Consider the following 6,882-nt stretch of genomic DNA (forward strand, 5'->3'; position numbering starts at 1 on the left):
GTTTTTGCTGTTGTAAATGTAGCTAGTGAAGGTTCATCCTCAGAGCTGGTTGGTGATCTGATGGAGTCACAGCTTCTTCTGAGACAGGAAAGCCTTTAGGTGTTCTAAAACCTGATCTCTCTGGCTTCCTCTTTCATCTTCATTTGCTTAGACTGCAAAAATATGTTGAAGATAAAAACATTGATGAACAAGTTATAACAACCTCACAATATCAAAGTCATACGGAGCTTAATTAAAACCAGGTTAAGTTTATGAAGAAAAGTATATTAAGTCGCAACAAACAGAGCTTCCATGCAGTTATAACATCAATGATAACAATAATAATCATAAAAGTCACAATGAAATTGATAAAATAATTATTTCTGAAACCAAAGTAAGCTATATATCTTTACTGCACTGTTTATAATTAAACAAAGATAATTAATAAGCAAACTTACCACTAGCTAGCAACACCTTAGCAGCCTTTGTCCCTTTGGGCTCCTTTTGTGACACACATTTCATTTCCATAGGTTGTTGTCCTGTTGTGTTGTCGTCTACCTTGGGCTAGGACGTCACCAGCTTGAATTTACAAAAATTACTAACTATTATCAAGGCCCTCTCTACTTATAAGGTGATATTATAAGAGTAAAAATGGCTAATTTGAACACCGTCTCTTACACAAAGCTGAAGTTGGTTTCCATTTCTAGCTTCCGATAGCTAAATGGCGATTCCACCTAATTTTTCACTACCTTCCGCATCTTTAATCGACTGTAGTTTAAATCTACTACACCTAGACACTTCAAAACTGGACTAGATTATTCTCTTCTTCAAGCTTGATATTTAAAACCATGTTTGGGATTTGTGAAACATTTTTCTGATTTGTGAAAACTCAATAAAGTTCGATTTTCACCACTTTTTTGCATCTGGATCATACTAGAACTGCTCCAGTTCCTAAAATACAACTCATAGACGCTTCAAACTTGGACTAGATTATTATGCTCTAATAGCAGAATATTTAGAGCCATGTTTGTGATTTTGTGAAACCTTTTTTTGATTTGTGAAACTTCAAAAAAGGGTGATTTCACCACTTCTTTTACATTTGGATCACCATAGATCTGCTCTAATTAAAAAACTACTACACCTAGACACTTCAAACCTGGACTAGATTAGTCTCTTCTTAAAGATGGATATTTAAAACCATGTTTGGGATTTGTGAAACTTTTATCTGATTTGTGAAACTTCAAAAAAAGGGCAACTTTTGCCCTTTTTTCGGTTTCGATCACACAAGATCTGCTCTAATTCCAAAACTACAACACCTAGAATTTTCAAACCTGGACTAGATTATTCTGCTCTAATAGCAGAATATATAGAACCATGTTTGTGATTTGTGAAACTTTTATCTGATTTGTAAAACTTCAGTGAAGGGCGATTTTACCACTTTTTTGCATCTGGGTTGCACTAGAATTGGTCCAGCTCCAAATCTACAACACCTAGACTCTTCAAACTTGGACTGGATTATTCTGCTCTAATAGCAGAATATTTGAAACCATGTTTGGGATTTGTGAAGCCTTACAAGTAGAAAGGCTTTGTGAAACTTCAGCGCAGCCCAGCGACGGCACAGATTGTTGCAGGATAAATTGGATTATTCAAACAAATCACTGTCACACTGTAATTATGACTTGTGATGTAGAGAGATGCACAAATGTCTTTTACTTTGGTTTGACACTAACATTAGAATATAGGCTCATAGATTCACTCATATTGTTTATTCTCTTGCTTATAAATGCGAAATGAGTTCTGCTTTAGTAACCAGGACAATAAAATGAACTATTTAGTGACAAATGAGGGCGACAAAACTAAAGTATCATCCAGGATTAAAGAAACCAGGTTATATATGATCTTTAGTTTACTGGGGATATTTAGGGGCAGAGAAAATTATTTCTGCTGGTTCTGCTTTTCTTGTTACACTTAAATGTTTCAGCAAATTTTAATAAAGATAACTTAAGAAAAGATCATGTAGTTTCCAAATAACTATTTTGTTTATTAAGAGGAAAAGCTATCCAAACCAACCTAAGATGTCAAACACTACGATTGTAATATTCCTTTAAGTAAGCTGTGAAACCCAGATGATGATGTCATGGAAAACTCAAAAAGGATCAGGCAAGACATCAGGAAGACATCTGTGGTTCTGCACAGGTCTGGATCATCCCTGTACAACTTCCACGTGTCAGAATAAGCAACATGAATCAAATTGTTTTATGCAACTATAAAACCCACACTGTAAAAAAAAAACGGCCTCAATTTACTGTAAAAAACTGGCAGCTGTGGTTGCCAGAATTTTACCGTCTTTATACGGTAAAATTCTGGCAAATAATTTTACCATCTTTATACAGTAAAATTCTGGCAACCAAAACTGCCAGTTTTTTATCGTGTTTTCAAAATACGGTAACATACTGGCAACCAAAACTGCCAGTTTTTTACTGTATTCTGAAATTACGGTAAAATTCTGACAACCATAACTGCCAGTATTTTTTTTTTTACAGTATTTTGAAATTGCAGTATTTTACTGTATTTTAGAAATACGGTAAAATTCTGGCAACCAAAACTGCCAGTATTTTACCGCATTTTGGAAATGCAGTATTTTACTGTTTTTTTAAGAATACAGTAAAATTCTGGCAACCAAAACTGCCAGTTTTTTATCGTATTTTGAAATTGCAGTATTTTACCGTATTTTAAAATGCAGTATTTTACCTTTTTTTTAAGAATATAGTAAAATTCTGGCAACCAAAACTACCCGTATTTTACCGTATTTTTATAATACAGTAAAATACCGTATTTCCTAAAATATGGTAAAATAAAAAATTAAAATGTGGTTTTGCTGTAGTAAATACGGTCATACTGCCTGAGGAATATACATAAGTGAAAAACATGGCCAGACTGTATGATATATTGACATTTTATTGTAAATAAACCAAAAACTTTATGGTAAATTACCGGTCGCTGTTATTACCAGAATTTTACCATAAAAATTACAGTGCAACACACAAGGAAGTGTAACTTGTCAGCATTTCTATACAGAAAGTTATAAAGAAAATTTATTCAAATTAAACAAAAAATACAGATTACGAGTAATCCACTTAAAGAAACAATTTCTATTTAAAAATTCAGTTAAAAAAAGAACCGATTCTATTTTCTGTCCAGTTTCCTGACGGTATTACTGAGATCTGGAAAACAAAACAACAACAAAAAACAGCATGTGTCCACATAAGAGATAACCTATTGTAGAAGAAAAACCGGTGATAAAACGATTCTTGTTCTGGGTTGAGAGTAACAAGTCACTGAGTTCAGACTTTGCTCAGGATGGTTGTAGTCTTCCCAGTCACAGGTTGAAATTGAGACTCACATGTTGTCAATCGGGTGTTTCCTCTCTGCTGGAAAACAAACAAAGCAAAAGTTAGAAAGATGCACTACATGAACATCATATAAATGTACCATTTGCTTAAATGTTTGTTTCACCTTTGTTGACTTGCATATGGAGACCCGTGGAGTCAACCAGGCGGTGTGATCATTTCTGACTGAAAAGTCAGTAGTTCTTAAACCTTTGTTTGTTGTCGACAGGTGTTTATACAAAGCTCCGTCTTGGAGCAGCAATCCTTTTCTTCTTTTTTCAAATGTATGTCCCCAAACAGAGAGAACCCTTGTAACATGTTAAACAATCTTACGTCCAACTTTCAATACACAAATTGACTTTAAAAGTTAAATATAACTGTTTTAGGCAATTTATGAAATAGATACTCACCATTTATCTGAGTCTCATGAAGCCCAATAAGTTGTCTTCAACCATTTATGTAAGTTACAATTCCTGCAAGCTAGCAGAAACAAAGCTGTAAATGTGTACACGTTTCATACAGGCAAACAAATAGATACACCTGAGACAATTTATGCTATGTTAGATTTTCTCAGTCACTTTTGGTGCATTTCTCAAGTCATTGTTGGCATTTACAAAACAGTAAACGCATTTCTCAAAACAATTTGTAGAAACAGCAAAAATAGCATTTGTTTGCTTGAAAAATCCTTAGTTCAGCTCTTAAAATTCTGTCTGTTAACATATCAGTGACTCAAAATAATAAGTTATAGTTTCTCTATGTACAGATGAGACAGTCAAACTGATTAGTCATGGGAAGAGGCTACAAAATTCACATTTATGCTTTTGCTGTAATTTTTGATGGTGATTCAGAAAGAAAAAGACAGAAATGCAGAGAACAAAAAAAAGGTAGCAAAGGAACCATAGGACAATCTCCTCATGGAAAACTGTACAGTGCTGTAGAAATTACATAATTACATTACATTTTAATTGCCATCGTCATGCTGACAAAGGTTCCTCAGTGGGGTTAAGGAATGAACAGTCGGGTGGGAGGACCTCCATCAGCATCATGTTGTGGGTCGCAGCCATGTCCTGATGTTGGACTGATGGAAACTGGCAGATGTCCTCAGCCTCTTCTGACTCTTCTTCTCTCTGGCTGTTCATTCTGTCCAGATACTTGTTCAACAGTTCTCAGAAATGTAACATTGTGTTGTGTTCTGACTATATAGAGCATAATGTTGCCAACTGATGGTTCACAGATGCACCTTCAATCTGTTTTCAGAAAACTGGTTGATTGTTGGCTGAGCTAATGGTTCATACATTGACCTGTTAGAGAAACTCAGGACTCACTTGGGAGCAATTTACCAATTCAGGACAGATTTAGAAAAAAATCTAATATAAATTAATTAAAATATGATTGACATTATGACAACTTTAAGACTTATGCATGTTAAGACTTACACAATGAACTTATGCCGTTTTTGAAGTTGAGAATTCAACACAGACACGTTTAACATATTTTGATCAACACGATAAAAGCAAATTACAACGGGGGAAAAGCAGAGAAGTGCACATAATCAGTTACATGATGTACAAAAGCAAAACTTGCAAAAGGAATGAGAAACTCATTTGTTGATGTGCACTAGTGACACAGTAATTTGAAGATTGAACAGGTAGTTTTAAGAATTTCAATTCTGTTCTCAGAAATGCACCCAAACTGAGAAAAACTGTAAAATATTAATATTTAAATTTCATTATCTTAAAACCCTTCAACTGTCATGGACCCAGTGACTTTAGTGTAAGTATTTTGGGGGTGAGCGTCAAGAGGTCAAAGGAAAATATTAAATATTAGCTCCAAGCTTTATACTTCTAAGTATTACCAAAGTATTGAAACAAAAGCTAACATGTTCTCCACAGATTTAACTTGCATGCATGAACATTTCACACTCAAAGTAATTCAAATTAATTACTGAACCAAACTTGAAAAAGTTGCTTCTGCCATTAACAATAACTTTAAGCACATACAGTCTAAAGTAGACCAGAAATATAAATACATCTATGCAGTCGTTCCTACAGAAACATTAATGGAAGTGTTGCGTCTGGGAAAATTAAATATTCCATACAGCAAAAATGTCTAGCTGCAGTGCATGTATATAAACAGCAGGGCTCAGACATTACACATTTCTTTATCAGTTGGTTAAAGTTAACTAACTTCAGTTAAAACCGTGAAAGGGGCTCACCTGTGATGCAGAGATGTGTTTCCTTCTCCTTCTCCTCCTGAACGTGCAAAAATAGCAAACACTAAGACAGGATCCACATCCTGACAAGGACCAGGCCTACTGGGCTCTCAACTCCCTGAGCTTGCACCTGCTAGTTAGCAGTCTTAGCTAGCGCACTGTGACTTTACTGTGTTGAGTTCAGAAAACCACAGTATCCTGAGCCACGCTCAACTACAGGAACAGAGTTCATAAAAGAATCTTGCTGCTGATGCTGAAGGATCAAGCAGCAATACAAACTAGATAATTATTTGTTTACATGACAAATAACAGTCTCCATTTACTGTAAACCCTGCTATTTATCACAATAACAAAATGAAAACCTCTCTAGATTATTTTCTACTAATAGCACAATATTTAAAACCAAGTGTGGGATTTGTGAAACTTCAATGAAGGGCGACTTCACAACTTTTATGATTTTGGATAACACTAGAATTGCTCTTTATTGAAGTTTCACAAATCAAATAAAAGTTTCACAAATCCCACACTTGGTTTTAAATATTCTGATATGAGTTGAGAATAATCTAGTCCAGATTTGAAGAGTCTAGGGTGTTGTAGTTTTTTAGCTAAAGTAAATTAAAGATGCTGATGGTAGTGAAAAATTAGGTGGAATTGCCCTTTAGCCATTTAACAAATTGGAAGCAGCAAATGGAAACCAACTTCAGCTTCATCCAAACAAGAGGGGCTAACATACAGTTCTCTTAATGTATAAGAAATCTATGGTCGGCATAAAATTAATCTCAAATGCATCATTTAATCAAATACTCTCATAAAATGATGGTGGCGTTGGCTGTAGGAGTTTGCTTTGCAATCGGTGGGTCGCCAGATTGATGCCTGGTCTACTGTTGAGATTTCAGTTTGGTGTATTAAAGGCATTATTAAAAAAGAAACCAAAATATCACACCAGCATTCTGTTCTTTGTAAAAATGACTTTTGCAGTCTTGTTTACGGTTTTACATTGTAGATATAAATATCAGCAAAATTTGTAATTTTGGCTGATTAGTACTGTTAAGTTTAGGGTAATTAACTGCTGGCAATATTACAATATTTTTCTATGAACTTTACAATTACTTATATTTTTACAATATATTTCTGTATTTTCTACATTCATGACTGTCAAAATTACTTAGGATATATGTTTATTGAGTTATGATAATTCCATGTATTTTCTACGGTAGTATAATGCTTTGGATATTACAGTCAGTAACTGTTGGTATTTTACAATTTTTTACCATAGATTTATGGATGTTTTTTTTGCAGTGT

At 34.3% G+C, this 6,882-nt stretch overlaps 1 long non-coding RNA gene across 1 annotated transcript; it reads right to left on the reverse strand.

Annotated features, from left to right (window-relative positions):
• Nucleotides 1–3,193: 3,193 nt before the first annotated feature.
• LOC106942263 (uncharacterized) lies at nt 3,194–5,619 on the reverse strand. Its single transcript, XR_001423589.1, has 3 exons — nt 5,584–5,619; nt 3,496–3,848; nt 3,194–3,410 (listed from the first exon to the last, which is right to left on the reverse strand). It is a non-coding gene; the product is annotated as an uncharacterized LOC106942263 (long non-coding RNA).
• Nucleotides 5,620–6,882: the final 1,263 nt, after the last annotated feature.

This window comes from Poecilia latipinna, unplaced genomic scaffold (genome assembly GCF_001443285.1).
Source record: "Poecilia latipinna isolate Pla-1442-1.1 unplaced genomic scaffold, P_latipinna-1.0 Scaffold4149, whole genome shotgun sequence".
In the NCBI taxonomy this organism is placed as follows: Eukaryota; Metazoa; Chordata; class Actinopteri; order Cyprinodontiformes; family Poeciliidae; genus Poecilia; species Poecilia latipinna.